This window comes from Nyctereutes procyonoides, unplaced genomic scaffold (genome assembly GCF_905146905.1).
Source record: "Nyctereutes procyonoides isolate TBG_1078 unplaced genomic scaffold, NYPRO_anot_genome, whole genome shotgun sequence".
Lineage (NCBI taxonomy): Eukaryota > Metazoa > Chordata > Mammalia > Carnivora > Canidae > Nyctereutes > Nyctereutes procyonoides.
The window spans coordinates 9335429-9351672 of NW_026575126.1; positions in this window are offsets into that span (position 1 = coordinate 9335429).

The following is a 16244-nucleotide window of genomic DNA, read 5'->3' on the forward strand; positions in this document are numbered from 1 at the left end:
CCAATAAAGAATTGTTTTCTCTGCCATTGGCATTCTGTTGACTTTTTGTAGATATCGTTCAAGCATTATCACACTCTGTGAATTATCTCGCTACATGACTGTGTACGTGGTACACAGCTTCTTGTGGGCAGGAGTCCAAATAGTACAGTTTCTGTACATAATAGACATCCAATAATGTTTTGGGAGACTAAAAGAAGTGATGAGAAAACACATGAAGGTTTCTGGTATGTGAACCCGATTCATTTAATGCCAAATGAGAACAACAACAAAAAACTATTTTTAAATATAGGAAGCTAAAGTAGGTAGAGGCAAAGAAAGGTAGAGCTGAAGCCATTACTCCTTTTAATGGTCAGTCTTTTTTAAAAATATTTTATTTATTTATTCATGAGAGACACAGAGAGAGAGGTGGAGACATAGGCAGGGAGAGAAGCAGGCTTCCTGTGGGGAGCCTGATGCAGGACTCAATCCCAGGACCCTGGGGTCATGCCCTGAGCCGAAGGCAGACGCTCAACCACTGAGCCACCCAAGTGCCCTTAATAGTCAGTCTTAATGGTTGCCCTTATTTATCAGACTCTGGCAGAAAATAGAAGGGACTTCAGGTCTTTTAAGCCATGTGATTTAATGTAGAAATTTGGCTATGCAAGTGATGGGAAAGCTGAGAAGTCAAATGAAAGATGGAGAAGCAAGCCATAGGTTGGCCAAGTATGAGAGATGGAACTTTACCTCTATCCATCTTCAGTGTTTTCAGCTGAAGCTCTTTAACAAATGCGGGACCAGCAGGAGAAAAACAGTTTATTAACACATGCACACCGCACATCATGAGGGAGAAACCTCAATGAGTAACTCAAAGCCATGGCTTGGAAAAAGATACATGCAGCCCCATATTCGCTGTAGCATTATTTACAATAGCCAAGATATGGCAACAATCCAAGGGGCCATCAGTGAATAAACAGAGAAAAAAATGTGTACAACAGAATATTACTCATAAAAAAGAATGAAATTTTGCTCTTTGTGACAATATGGTTGGACCTAGAGGGTATGTATTACGCTAACTGAAATAAGTCAGACAGAGAAAGACAAGAATCACATGATTTCACTTATATGTGGAATCTAAAACCAAAACAGGGGTGCCTGGGTGGTTCAGTTAGCTAAGCGTCCAGCTCTTGATTTTGGCTCAGGTCATGATCTCAGGGTCCTGGGACTGAGCCCCTCCCCCCATCCTTGGACTCTGTGCTCAGCCAGGAGTCAGCTCCAGGATTCTCTTCTTCTCACTCTGCCCCTCCCCCAGCTGAAAATTGTTCTCTAAAATAAATAAACCTTAAGAAAAAATAAAAATGAAACAAATGACCAAAAAAAAAAAAAAAAAAGCAAACCAGAAAATCAAAAAAAAGACCCAAATACAGAGAACAAACTGATGGTCAGAAGGGCTGGAGGGTGGGGGGTGAGGGGGTGGAGGGTGGGAGAAGGTACAAGAGGTGTCAATTTCCAGTTATAAGAGAAATAAATTGTGGGGATGACAAGGACAGCATGGCGGACATAACCAATAATCCTGTAACATCGTCATGTGGTCATACATGGTCACCTGAGGCGAGCACCCTGTGATATACAGAATCATCCAGTCTCTACGTTGTGCACCTGAAATTTATATCGATTATATGTCGATTGCAAACAAACAAAATCGTGGCTTACAACTCCAGTTCATGTAGCATCCTTGTCAAAGAACAAGACATTTGTGGGGAAATGGCTGGACAAGAACAGTTTTAGGCTTCCAAGATGGCAAGCTGTGGGGTGGTAAATCCATGAGAGGGCACTGATCCAGTCAGGTTTGATGCAGGTCGCTCTGGTGCTGTCCATTGGCCGATAAAGAGTCTGTCTCTAGGAAAGGGAGAATGTACCTCCTACCTTTAGGCAGAAAGGGGGGGGGGGGTGATAGAGCTTTTCTTGCATTTCCTGGTTCTTAATTGCCTACAGCTCAAAAATCATTTTTAGGTCAAAGAGGCATATTTTGGGGTGAAGTATTCCAGTTCCCTTCAGCTAAAACAGAGAAGCCACTAACACCCTTAGGACGGAAGGAACAATGTGATAAGACAGAGGTCCCAGAACCGAGGGGCCAAAGCTCTCTAGAGGGAGCGAACAGAAGGGAAGTACCAAGTGAAAGGTTAGGGCTCGGGGTGGGGCTCTCCCACGGGAGCTGGAGCCAGGAAGGAGGCACTTTGACTGCCAGAGATCATGCCCAAGAGGAAGAGGGGAGCCCAGATCTCACACGTCTGCCTTCTCATCTCTAGTGGGTACCTCCCACTGGCCAGATGCAGATGGAAACCTGCCCAGGTGGGAGCCTGGAGAAAGTGGCCTGCAGAAGTGGGCTTTCCTGTGACACTGAGTGGAATCCGGTGCCTGTCTGAGGAAGAGATCTAGAGGCAAAGGTGCCGGGGACCATCCTATAACTCTTCTCTTCCCCACAACTTACGTTGAGACCTCTGGTCTCTCCACTCCTAAACTCAGGCCAAACATGTACACCCTCACTACGTCTGCAGGATAGAATGCAAGCTTGATGTTTCTGCCTATTGGAATTTAACACATTGTTCAAAGCCCAATTTGACCACATTTTATGACTTTCCTCATGCTATCAGTTACAGAAAGTGTCCCACTGGTACCTTCTAGTACTTTCATTATATCTCTGTAGCAATGAATTTTGCTTTACAGTGTGGTGATTTATGTATGTGTCCTTCTCTCCTAATATTAAAAATATTTGGGGCTAATGCTTGACTAAAAAAAATCCTCCCTGATTCAACACTTTCTTTGGTGCCAGAATGTGTGGACTGTGAGTTGTGTCCACAGGGCATTACCTGAGGTGGTTTGCCTCTATCCATGGCCCAGGGACTATGGCACCAGAGAAGACTTCTGTTAGTTTAGCGATGATAGGAAAAGAACTTTCTTCCTCAGGTATGGGGAGACTGAAGCTACAATGGATGTTCAGATTTTGCCCTCTCTTTTGGAGAATCCATTGTTGGCACGGACCTAATTTATTTAGAAAAATAAGTACACTGAATTTTTTAAGGACTGTTTTTTTTTCTTCCAAATACAGAAATTTCTATCTCTCTTTCAAGACAAGTCTCCAGAGGGTGAGAACATGATAGCCAGTATGCTTTTCCTTTACAAGTGGTACCGAGGCTGATTTAGTAACACCAGTATTAGGGTTGCTCACTATCTGCCGATGGAGCTTCGAACTCCGTATTTCCCAATGTCTCATACTACAAATTTCTCAGTATTCTGGGAAGAAATTATTTACCTGTTCAACAACATTCTCTATTAAGCATCCATGTGCCATGGACTGTGTAAATGTTTCAAGGTCAGTTCTTTTTTTATTTTTTCTAAAGATTTTATTTATTTAATTGAGAGAGAGAGAGAGAGTGAGAGCATGCGATTATGAGCAGGGAGAGGGATGGAGGGATAAAAAGGGAGAACCATGCTCCCCCACAAGCACGGAGCCCAACAACTCCTCAATCCCGAGACCCTGGGGTCAGGACCTGAGCCAGAAGCAGCCACTTAACCCACTGAGACACCCAGGCGCCCCCTGGGAAGGCTAGTTGTGCATAAAGTTTGGTTATAGTGATCCCTGGGGTGGTGAGGTGGTTCCTTTCAGGATGTGGATTGGGTCTATCAAGGCCCCAGTTTGGAGTAAAATGATACCGTCCAACTGAATCACAGCCATGCCAAGGGCATGCATTTTAACATATAGGCCTTAGTCAGTCATTTCAACATCTCAGTATCTAGAAACTTGCAACTATTTCATAATCTCCACAGACTTTTGAGATATTCTTCAAAGCCTCAGACTATGGATTTTTGAGACTCCCTCCTGTATTGTTCTAATTTTGCTTCTTTTCCAGGCATACTCTGTTTTTAAAACATTTAGCACTCATCTGAGCTACATTTTCTATGCATTCCATATTTCTACACATGGAAAATAAGGCTTATCCTGAAAATCATGTAAATCGTAAGTTATAAGAATGGACTCTTATTTGTATCCCAGAATATTGGTTCCTTCCATTCTTCGAGATTATTTTCATGAGATTCTCTATGGTACAGAGTACTGTTCCAGATTCTAGGGTCTGAGGAGGTAGCATTAGAATGGGACTTTGGAAGCAAGGAGTCAACATTTTGCTCAATCATTAAGTAGTCTGTGATTTGAAGTTAATTTCTTCACTTCTGTAATTGTTTATTTGTAAAATTATCAGCTTGGACTTCACAAGATTAATTCTAAGCTCTTTTCCAGCTCTGAAATTCTGATATTATGATTTAAATATTTGCATATATGGGGGAGGCAGCTAAAACTCTATGAAGTATACATCTCTGACACATGAGGTCCTAAGTGATATAGCTTGATTTTGCAAGTATCTTTGATGAGCAAGTGGTGGGAGAAATACAGAAAGACTTTGGCAACCTGTAGTTTTTCTGTGACTTTTCTCTCACCTTTCCCCAGTTTTCTTTTCAAAACAAGTTTTATCACAATTTGCAACTGACTAGAATCAAAGTAGGACATAGAAATCAATCCATGTTTATTCTGCTTTCATAGATCATTTAAAATTACCAAATGTTGTGTCAAGGATCTGTAATTGGTCCCAGTTTGTCACTTGTGGGCTCAGATGACAAGACTGTATGTCCAGAGAAGCAAGAATATCATTACTTAGGGCAAGTGAAGTCTGTGTGGACAAAAAGAGACAAACTCATAATCTATAGTGAGGCCTGGGGGTTGGGTGGGGTGGGGAGGAGGGCAGGAGAATGACAGACCGAGTAGAGAGAAAGGGACAAGCAGTTCAGCGGGAGCAAGGACCCAAGAGGCTGGGAACTGAGAAAGAATCATGTGCATCGAGGGCCTGAGAGCTTCAACAGTGATCCTTGATCACGATGATGGCTAAGTGGCTCTGTTCAGCTGCTAATTTCATGCGTTTTCTCTTGCTATTAGTCACAAAATGAATCATTTGCATTAAGAGCCAGTATCAGTTGTAAAACAACAACACATTAACTGCTATTTTCCCTGCACAACATTTATTATCGTTGGTTTCCCTTAATGCCAGTTATTATAAATACATTGCAAAAATTTAGAATACTATACAGGATTATAAGACAAGGACTCACAAGAGCTAACTGTAACCCGTGCACTCTTCTAAATCATCATTTATTAATTTATATGACTCTTCAGTGTGATCAAATCCCCTCATCCAAATCAAAGATAAGGATAGCGAAACTATGCTTAAAATAGCTAAAGAAACATGTTGTTTACCTCATTCTTCCCAGGTGCCTGCCAAAAAGTGCCTGGATAGGCAAACGAGTGGAGAATTAGGTAGGATCTTGGCTTTATAGGTCACCAGTGATAACTGCTTACGTCTCTAAGTCCTTCCTACAAATGACCTGTTATGAGGACCTCCGCTTTGGCTCCAATGGGTGGCCTGCTGTTCTAATGTAGTGCTTCCTAGCTGGAGCTTTAGAAAGGCATCAGAAAGGACACTTATGCTTAAACGTTCAGTGGATTTTCAATCAGAGTTCCAGTCATTCAACAGGAAAAGATCGCCTTTTCAAAAACAGTACTGGAACAAGTAGATAAATAAATGCAAGGGGAAGAAAGAAACTCCAACCCTTACCTCATCCCACAAACGCAAGTTAACCCAAAATGGGCCATAAAGTTAAATGTAAGAGCTACAATTAAGAAGTTTAAATATCTTTTTTTAAAGATTTTATTTATTCATGAGAGACACAGAGAGACAGAGACTTAGGCAGAGGGAGAAGCAGGCTCCCTGCAGGGAGCTTGGTACGGGACTGTATCCCAGGACCTCAGGATCACCACCTGAGCTGAAGGCAGATGCTAAACCACTGCACCATCTGGGTGTCGCGCTTAATGAAAATCTTTTTTTTTTTAAATTTTTTTAAAATTTTTATTTATTTATGATAGTCACACAGAATGAGAGAGAGAGAGAGGCAGAGACATAGGCAGAGGGAGAAGCAGGCTCCATGCACCGGGAGCCCGACGTGGGATTCGATCCTGGGTCTCCAGGATCGCGCCCTGGGCCAAAGACAGGCACTAAACCACTGCGCCACCCAGGGATCCCTGAAAATCTTTATGATACTGGCTTAGACAGAGATTTCTTAAACAGGACACGATGGCCACAAAAAACAAAAATTGGAAAAATGGACTAAATTGAATTAAAAAATTTTTTTAATATTTTATTTATTCATGAGAGAGACAGAAAGAGAGAGAGAGAGACAGAGACAGAGACACAGGCAGAGGGAGAGAAGCAGGCTCCGTGCAGGGAGCCTGACTTGGGACTCGATCCCAGAACTCTGGGATCACACCCTGGGCTGAAGGCTGTGCTAAACCGCTGAGCCACCTGGGCTGCCCTAAAAATATTTTCTTTTTGAAATATCTATGTCAACAAAGAGCCGATAGCCAAAAAAATAAGCAAAGACCTCATCCAGAGCATATTAAGAACTCTTATTCAAAGAGAAAATATTTTAAATGGGCAAAAGATTTGAACAGATACTTCACAAAAGTGGCCAGTTATCTCTCAATCCATCGCAGAGGATGACCAACGCCAACAGTCATCGGGGAAATGCAATTGAAAACACTGTGCTGCCTATGACTATCTTAAAGCAAGGTCTACCTTTATGAAATTAACATTGCAGTGAAGTCTTCTACTGCGATAATTTGGGAAAATAAGCATTCTATGGTTACTGAGAAGAAGCAAAGAATAGCCAAGACGGATAGAGTTAATTTGGTTCTGGGTACTTTGTCAGAGAGCTCAGTATCTGCATGGAAACATGATAAAAGGGACTAAACTGGGTATCCAAGGGCAATTCGGACATGAGCAGTCATCACAGATTCATGGTCTCTCAATGGCATTTCACCTGCCAAAGATCTCCTTGGGACCAAATTCCATTCTTCCGTAGGTCATAGTTTGGATTTTTCTGTGTCACATAATTGTATTATCTTTGCTATCACAAAGTGAATCCCTTTGACACTCAGTGAAAATATAATGTACTTTATATTGTAAAGACATCTCTCAGGATTTCCAGCCTAAGGTCACTTTTTTCTTGGAATGAAGCGGACAGCTTTATCATCTGGCAATCCTAGTCGCAAAAAACTGGAGACTAGTATTTACTTTGAAAAAGAGATTTAAAAAAAATAGTTCTGCTTCTGATTTTAAGGGAGTAGCTTGCATCAGAGCAAACTTCCTGTCTTGAAACAAACAATGAACACTGGATACAATAAAAAAAATCAATCAATAAAAACGTCTATTTAAAAGCACTGGAAAAAAATATAAAAGCACCGGAAGGGAACCAAGGCAACCAGAAATAAGAAAGGAAAATAAAAACCCATCAATACACTGAGCTAAGCTCCTCTTCTTCAGCAGCTTCTGTCCCTTGAGGCACCTGCTGATGAACAGGTTTGAAGGTCAAAATCTAAATAAAAGAGGCTTAAGCTTTGCTCACTAGTGATGTAAAATAGGTTACAGATACCAAGGAACTCCCAACTTCAGGGGAGGATCCTGAAGAAAAGGGCACCATAGAGAAAGGAAGCCATCTTTCTAGGTGGCTTTTGCACGCGTATTATGCTATACAATGAGTAAGGATCCTACTCTGAAGAATGTTAGCCTGTTTTCTGTGGATATACCTGAAGCTTCCCAACTCTTTGTTCAGAATTAGCCTCCAGAGACCACCACAAGTTGAGATTTGTAGGGGAAATTTCTAGCACAAACTCTTTACCTTTCAAGGTGAACCAACACACCATGGAAATAGCGATTTTAAAAAAAAAACAAAACAAAACTGAAGAGTCTTGAGACCAGCATCTGATGAAGAAAAAGTTAAATGTACGAAAAAAAGAACAATGAATCTCGGGAAGTGAGGGGCTGGCTGCTTTGGTTCTCTTTTTTCGTTCTTTAGGTCTGTTTTTTTTTTTGTTTTGTTTTGTTTTTTTTTGAAACCAATTCCTGAGTGTCTAAGGCTGTAGAGACCATGAAAGGGATCACAGTGCCTCACCCTCTCACCAAAGTGACTACAGCAGTCAACAAACGTTTTCTGTAGAGGCTGGTTGGAAAATATTTTCAATTTGGGAGGCCATGCAATTCTCTGTTGCCACTACTCAGCTCTGCTCTTGTTGACAAAAAGCAAATGATGAGAAGGGCTGTGTTCCAATACAATTTTATTTATGGACACTGAAATTTAAATAAATTTCATCTAATTTTCATGCACCATGAGTTACTATTTTCTTTTGATATCTTTTTTTCAATATTTAAAATTTAAAAAAAAATGGTGATGGGTATTAAGGGGGCACTTGCCGTGAGGAGCATCGGGTGTTGTATGGAAGTGCTGAATCACTATATTGTGCACCTGAAACTAATAATGGTACACAGTACGTTAACTGGAATTTAAATAAAAACTTTAAAAAAATTAACGAAATATTTTTAAAAACCCCATTCTTCAGTCACAGGCTGTGTGAAAACAGGTGGTGGGTGCATTGGACCCGTGGCTATAGTTTTCTGGTCTCTCTCTTAGGGTCTCAAGTCCTCCCTGAGATTCAGGCTCCTCAGGAGAGTCAGTATTCTTTCTCTGTAATGGCAGCATCACAGTCATGTGGAATTTGGGGAAAAAACTCTGGGGACAATCTGTTCCTGGAATCGACTTCAGCTGCTTCATAGCCACATCAACAAGGAAGAGGAGATGGCTTGTCAATGTAATGGGTATTCCCAGTGTTGGCTCCAGAAACAACTTGCTTGATTTTTCTCCTTCTTCAGAGCAACAAGCTCTCAACATGAATGAGAAATTGTTCAGCATGATGTGCTGGACTGTGGAATGTGGATTGAGACATAATTTTTGTTTTTGTCATTGTTGAAATTTTATGTTTGTTGACGAATGGCTTCTATTTCTGAACAGGTGTAAGACCACGAGATTCTTACACATGTTCGGGTTGGGGAGGGGACTATCAGTAATGGGGCCAGTGACTGGCTGTCTGGCTGAAACAACATTAAAAATACTGGCATTTATCTTTTCCTTATGAGTTGAGCCCAGGAACAGCCTCAATAAATGAGAAAATTAAAAAATGGCAGTAAGATGATAAGGGCATGTGATAGTTCACATCCAACTGTAAGATTGTTGCAGCTCACAGATTTACACTGAAGTGGGGAAAAAAAACAACAACCAGAAATCCATCCCAAAGACTATAATGAGTTTTTGCAAATCTTTTTAATTCAAATAGGAAAGTGTAAGAAATGAATTTTAGGTGGACATAAGGATATCCCCTTCCAAGGCATGTTTCCAGTTTTGGAAGAGAAACTCAAACCTGATGTTTATGGCAAAATTGAGAAGTGGCTTTCTCGCCTCTATCAGAAAAGGGCTCCTGTTTTTCCCTGAGAGAGTACTTCTAACAAAGGCATTAAGTCCGGGGGGATTGGCTAGCAAAGAGAAAGGTGAAGGTGGAACCTACGAAGACAACAGCCAGAGCCAGAGGTTGCTTCGGAGGAGGCATCTTTGGCAAGAAATGGAGGATTTGAGTGAAAAGACTCTGGGGTCTGGCTCCCAGATGGCTGCAAAGTTGTCCTTGTCCAGCAGCGAGTTTTGCAAAGGCCATTAATTGAAAGGACCAGTAGATGGCATAAATAAGTCAGGATAGACTCGGAGGCTCAAGGAAAGCAAAAGGACATCCTGGCATCTCCTTACTTTTATGTCTAAAGCTTGGGTGTGAGCTGGCACTATCTGCCCTGGTGATCCAGCACCCTGAGCTGTTGCTGCAACTTTAGTTCACATCCAGGAATGGTCCCACGAACACAAGCTGAGGTGCTTAGGACCCAAGCCTCAATGAAACGAGGAGATCAAAAGAGAATTCTATTTACCAGCTTTATTTTCCTATACGTCCGCCCTCATGCTCATTTTCCTCCCTAACCCCTTCTTTTCTTTCTTCCTCTTTCCTTCCCTCCCTCACCATCCTCTATGCCTCGGGTTCAAATATGTGAGCCCCTTGTACTCTGCTCACCATCATCACTAGTTGTAAAACGCTTTCATTTTTGAAATTTCCCCCCTCTCTTCCTGGACTTCCAAAAGGGTCTCCCCCGTAGGCATTCATGAGCATATCCACTCTTGAAAGTGAATGTCTATGGGTGACATCGGTAGTGTTTTGTACATTTATATTCTTAATTTTCATAAACGGCATTATTTTGTTGATTTTTTTTTCGTTTCTCATTTTTTTTCACTGAACATTGGGCTTCTGAGAAATGTTCAGGTTGCTGTTACTTCTAATTGCTATCTGTGATTATTCCATGGTCTGTACCTACTACATTTTAATTGGCTAGTCCTTTAGTGAGGGACAAAGCTAGACCTCGGTTATTTAGGGGTAATCTCTTATTTTTATCTGTCCTTTACTTAAGCACGTAGGCAGACTTTAGGAAAAAAAACACATTTTGTAAAGCGACTTCTAAAAATGTGGTTAAACAGTGAGTCAGACTGAGAAAGCAAGCTGTGTGTTTTAGAAAAGCATTTGGAGTCCATTGTGGATCCGGTCTGCTCCTTTAAGCCTGCTAGAAGGACTTTCTAATTCTCAGTGTTCCCAATTTTTACTAAGCATAAGGAGGAAAATCAAGGAGATATTTATGTTTATCCCATTCTTAAATTTATTTTCTCTTGTTCTAACGGTGTAATTTGAAGAGAGGGTGAAAGTGAGAATGTTATAAAATTAAAATAACTGGTTAGTGTTTTATAACCAACATCATGGCTATTTCTAATTTGACCCCCCCCTACACACATAATACTTTTTATGGAAAATGCATATGTGCTCGGCAACATTAAACATCAGTAAAATATTTATGCCAGAGAGATGGGCAATACGGTAGAGTGGAAAGATAATATCTTTTGGTATAGATCTGAGGGGGGCCAGGGCCAGCTGAGGACAAAGCACAGCTGGTATCCCACAAATGACCCCCCAACCAGAGTAGGGTATGTGTGATATACCTCAGGAGGCTTCCAGTTGTCTTAATGTTGATCCCTTGCTAGAGGGCAAAGCAATCTTTAACTTGACAATGGCAAGGCCTCCAGTATCTTGTAGGTCCTCCTTTGCACATGAAAATCCTTTTGGAATCTCCCTTTTGCTTACCTCCCCCAACCCCTGGGTATATAATCAGCCCCCCTCACAGGCCCTGGGCAGCCATTCTTCCTGCCCATGGGTTCTGTTTCGGTGCTTTAATAAGACCACCTTTTTGCACCAAAGATATCTTAAGTCTCAACAGTTCTTTCTGGGTCATCGGCACCAGACCTCACCTATATTCCAAATCTTCATCAGACCGGGAGTGTCAGACTATTTCTTCAAAGGCTGCATGGATATTTATTTTTTTATATTTTTATATTTTATTATTTTTTAAAATTTTTAATTATTTATGATAGTCACACAGAGAGAGCGAAAGAGCAGAGACACAGGCAGAGGGAGAAGCAGGCTCCATGGACCGGGAGCCTGACGTGGGATTTGATCCCGGGTCTCCAGGATCACGCCCTGGGCCAAAGGCAGGCGCTAAACTGCTGCGCCACCCAGGGATCCCAAAGGCTGCATGGATAAATCGTGTCTCCTCAAAATTTGTGTTGAAGCCCTAACTCCCCATGTGACTTATTAAAGATGGAGTAGTTAGGAAAGTTATTAAAGTTAAATAAAGTCATAAGAATAGAGCCCTGATTCACTAGAATTGGCGCCCTTATAAGAAGAGGAAGAGACACTAGGGCTCTCTCTCAACCATGTGATGACACAGCAGGAAGGCAGCCTTCACCAAGCCAGGATAAGGCTCTCACCAGAACCTGACCTGGTATCACTGATCTCAGCCTTCCAGCCTCCAGAACCATAAGAAGATAAATTTCTGTTGTTTAAACCACCCACTCTATGGTATTTTGTTATGGCAGCCTAAGCGGACTAATGCAAAGGCCCAGGTAATAAATATTTTAGGCTTGTGTGCCAGCATCAGCATTACAAAGCTTATTTTGGAATGCCTTCCTAAGAAGGTGACAGTTGGCTGAGAAATCAATCTTGAGCGGGATCTAATTATGCAAAACGCAAGGTATTCCTGGCAGGGCAAATGGTAGGTGTGAAGTTCTCAAGGTGGTGGAGGTAGCATCCAGCTGGTGGCAGGTAGGGTGTGCTCAGGACAATGATGGACCTGGTGTGTCTGGTCTAGAGTGTGAAAGTATGAGACATGTGGAAGAAAGAAAGAGAATGAGGAGGGTAAAGTCATGGCGAGAAGATGGAAAGAAATTTGGATTTTCTCAGAAGATTTCAAGTGTGTGCTTGTGTGTTCTGTGTTTAACTTTATATTTCTTTTGGACATTTTAAAGCCTGGAAGTAACTTGGTCTGATTTATGTTTTGTTTTGTTTTGTTTTTTAAATAACTTTGGTTCTTAAATGGACTAGAACCTGGGTGCCCAGTTGGAAGTCAATTGCAAACCTAGAATGTTGGTGCTGGAAAGAGTGGGTAGATTTCAGGTATTATTTCCATGTGGAATCATCAGGATTTGTTGATGGGTTACAAATGGAAGGCAAGAGAAAGACAGGATGATGCACCGTGTTTTGGTTTCAACATCTATAAGAAGGATGGTGTAATTCACTAAGATGGGAAAAAATAAGGAAAGACTAGAGTCTTTTCCTAAGTAGAGGGAGGCAAGGGTTTGTTTTGGGAATGTTCTGCATAGGATGTTATTAGAAATGCACAGAATTATTGAGTGGGAAGTTACATGCCAATCCACATCTCAGTTGAGAAGGTGGGTTGGCATGTGGTCTTCAGGATAGAGATGGAAGAGAAGCTATGGGACTGAACAAAAATGACCAGGGTAGCAGTGAGCAGGGAAAAAAAAAAAAAGAGGGGGTTTCAGGACTGAGCCTTGGAACACTGAGAGGCTGAGCAGAGGAAGAAGAGGAGTCATCAAAGGACACCAAGAAGAAGCTTCCAGAACATTTACCTCAGGATAGCAGTTATTATAGAAATGAAGATCAGAGAGGATTTCAAGAAGGAAAGAGAGGTTAGTTGTTTTGGATGCTGATGAGAGGTGACAGAGGATGAAGACTGAGCAGTGGCCATTGGGCTCGGCCATGGTGGTTGTCAGTGGACCTGACAAAAACAGTTTCTCTAACAGGAGGGGATGAAAGCCCTAATGGACAGGGTTTACGAAGAGAGTAAGGGTGTGGCTGTGGAGGTTCAGAAGGAAAATAGCACGAGCACTGAACTTGCCTCCTGAGACCTGAGACTGAAGTTGATCTCTGCTGCGTACTAATTGAACCATCTGGGAAAAATCATTTAATTTCTTTGACTCTCATTGTGTTTCACACAGGTTTGTCATGAGGATTAAATGAAAGAAAGTGCAGGAGAGTGTATAATGCACATGATAGGCACTTTACAAGTACCATTTTCTTTTTCCTCTCATATTCTATTCATTTGATCTACCCTCTTCTTTAGGAAATGAAGGTCTTCAATGTAGATCGTCCACAGCTGGCTTTTCCAGGTGCCAGGGAACTCTGGGGTTGTGAATACAAAAACCTATTAAAAAAAAAAAGATTTTGCTGCTCCGGTGTCCTCACCTGTACATGAGGTACACTAAGCCTAAAGACCTCCATCTCGGTTCCTGGGGCCACCCACATGGGAGAGCAAAAGGATAGTTGCAGCATATCCTGAAAACTCTCCTTGGGACCTATCAAATGTTTCTGAGCTGAGGTTCATCCACTTCGAAAGTGTCCAGACCATACCTATGGACTGAGTGATGATAGAACATCCGTAAGCTGAAAATGATGCCCCTTTTTTCCAGAAAAGCAAGATTTGGTGCCGAGAACTCCTAGGAACCCTGAGGTGTGTTCCCATTTAATTGCAGTGCACATGCATTTATGCCCACAATGGAAAAATGGACCGAAGGAGCCAGTGATTGGCTTCCCTCAGTCTTCTATGGTGTTGCCTAACCCCAGGAGATTCTGTTTCATAGAAGGCCGCTCTGGTTCCCACAATCAAAGGACAGTGAGTTATTCCAAGAGAGAGACTTGCCACATTCAATTTACCTTCTTTTAAGCATGTGTCCTTATTTCTGTCTCCTTTCCTACCCCTGCACCTGTCACTAGAAAAAAATAGTCTCTTTAAGCTTCATAATTAAAAAATGCTTTACTGATTAAAATATTTGTTTATGTAATAACAATAATAATAACTAATTACATCCAGCTTGATGAGTTTTATATCATGTTTCAGCCAAGTAGGGCTCAAAACAGCTGAGCTATTAAATCCTGATAAGTGATAATGGAAAAGACTGCTCAGCCTTAACTATAGTGATGCTACCAGCAGCGCTATAATTATAATTTCCTCTTTCATTAAGGGCCATAATTTGCCATTGATTTTTATGTAAAACTCCATCGACTTCGGTGGGAATTCCTTACATATAGCAAAGGGAAGATAGGGCTTTTGTTATTTCCTTGAATGTTTCTAAAACATTTAAACTTTAAGTTTTTACAGTGTTGATGGGGTCATCCTATCCTTTATATTTTCTATAAAAAGTGTACATCAAGCTACTACAATTCTGCTTAGAATGTTTATTGCTGTTGGAAAAATTTGGTATAGAATCCTATTTTCAAGAGAACTATCACGCAAGTTGTGTCTGTTTGAAGTTTGATAGAAGTTCAAGAGAACAATCTTCACAGAATCTACAAAATCATCCCTCAACTCATATTTCATCCACATTTCACCCTGTTTTATTGTAATTTTAGTGTGTGTGTGTGTGTGTGTGTGTGTGTCTGTGTGTTGATAGTGTTTGAAGTCTGTGAATTTCCTGAGTGCGTTCGATGGGATATGAGATACACTAAGGAGGTGAATTCCCTTTTCCTCCTAATATCCACTCACCATTCCAGCCACCCAGCCTCCCCCACTCTCCACCTCCTTCTCCACTTATGAACACAGTCTCTTGCACCAAGATGCCTTCTGTTACAGGACATAACCACATTTATTGTTAGGCCATTAAAGTAGTAGAGCTGGAAAATGATAACTCATTCGATCTCTTATCAGTATTCCTCATGTCTTCCTCCCTCCTCCCTCCCTGCCTCTCTCCCTTCCTTCCTTCTCTTCTTTTCTTTCCCTCTATTAAGGACCTGATGCTCCCTAATGAGAAGTCTGGACACCCCCATCTTGTTAAGTTAAATCAAAAGCATGAGTAATTTCCGTTGTGGGAGGGAGCACGCATCTCTAATGCTTACTGAGCATCCTGGGGTCCTGGGGATGATGGTTGGATGTGGATTCTACCTTTGGGAACGGAGCTAATGCCAGGCTCGTGTACAGGATTGTGGGGGACAGGAATCATGGTTCATCTTTGCTGATGATTTTCTAAAACAAAGTATGCCCAAGCTGTTCAAGGTAAATGTGTTCCATGAGCATGCATCAGGCTGAGTGTGCATAGTGGGCTCAGGTCTGCCACTACCTCACCAGGTGAGTGGGGACAGGTTACCCAACCACTTTGGGCAAAGTTACTATTATAAGCTGAAGGTTAAGAATCAAATGAGACTAGATCCTGTAGCATAGGTTTTTTGCTGCTTAACAAACCAATCCAAAATTCAGATGTCAAATGATAAATTAGTCCTGCCTATGTGCCCATGTGGGTCATGGGGGGCAAATAGATCTAGGGTGAGTGGTATTGGGTAGTTCTGCTTCAAACTGCGGATCCAGCTGAAATTGGTTTGAGGGCCAAGCTCAGATCTGCTCTACTTGTGCTTAATCTGGGCCCAGGCTGAGGGGGCAGCAGCAAATCTGGGGAAGTTCTTCTATAGTGATGTCAAACCAACTTCCCAAGCACCAGCTAAGGGTCCTTTTGTGTCATGCCCGCTAACATCCTGTTGGTCAAAGTAAGTCGTGGGATTTTTTATGAAGTCATGGTATAGTAGGGAAGTATATTTCTTCCATCGAGGTGAGGTAGGGAAGAAGAGTATTGTGAAGAATTAAGATTGTAAGAATTATTTTTTTCTAGATGTTTATGTTTCCATTTTATGAGTTGGTACCTCCTGAAAGGAAGGGTTCCATAGAATGCATTTAGGGAGGACTTTTTTTTTTTAATTGTGGAGATGGGGTTCTAGGGATAAAACAAAGCTTTGAGGTTACTAATTAAGGAAATTAGTAACTAGGAAACACTGAAAAACTTCCCTATGTTAATTTTATTGTTTCTGCCTTTTAAAAAAATTTCTTCAGTTGATCTGTTAATATTCATGGGCT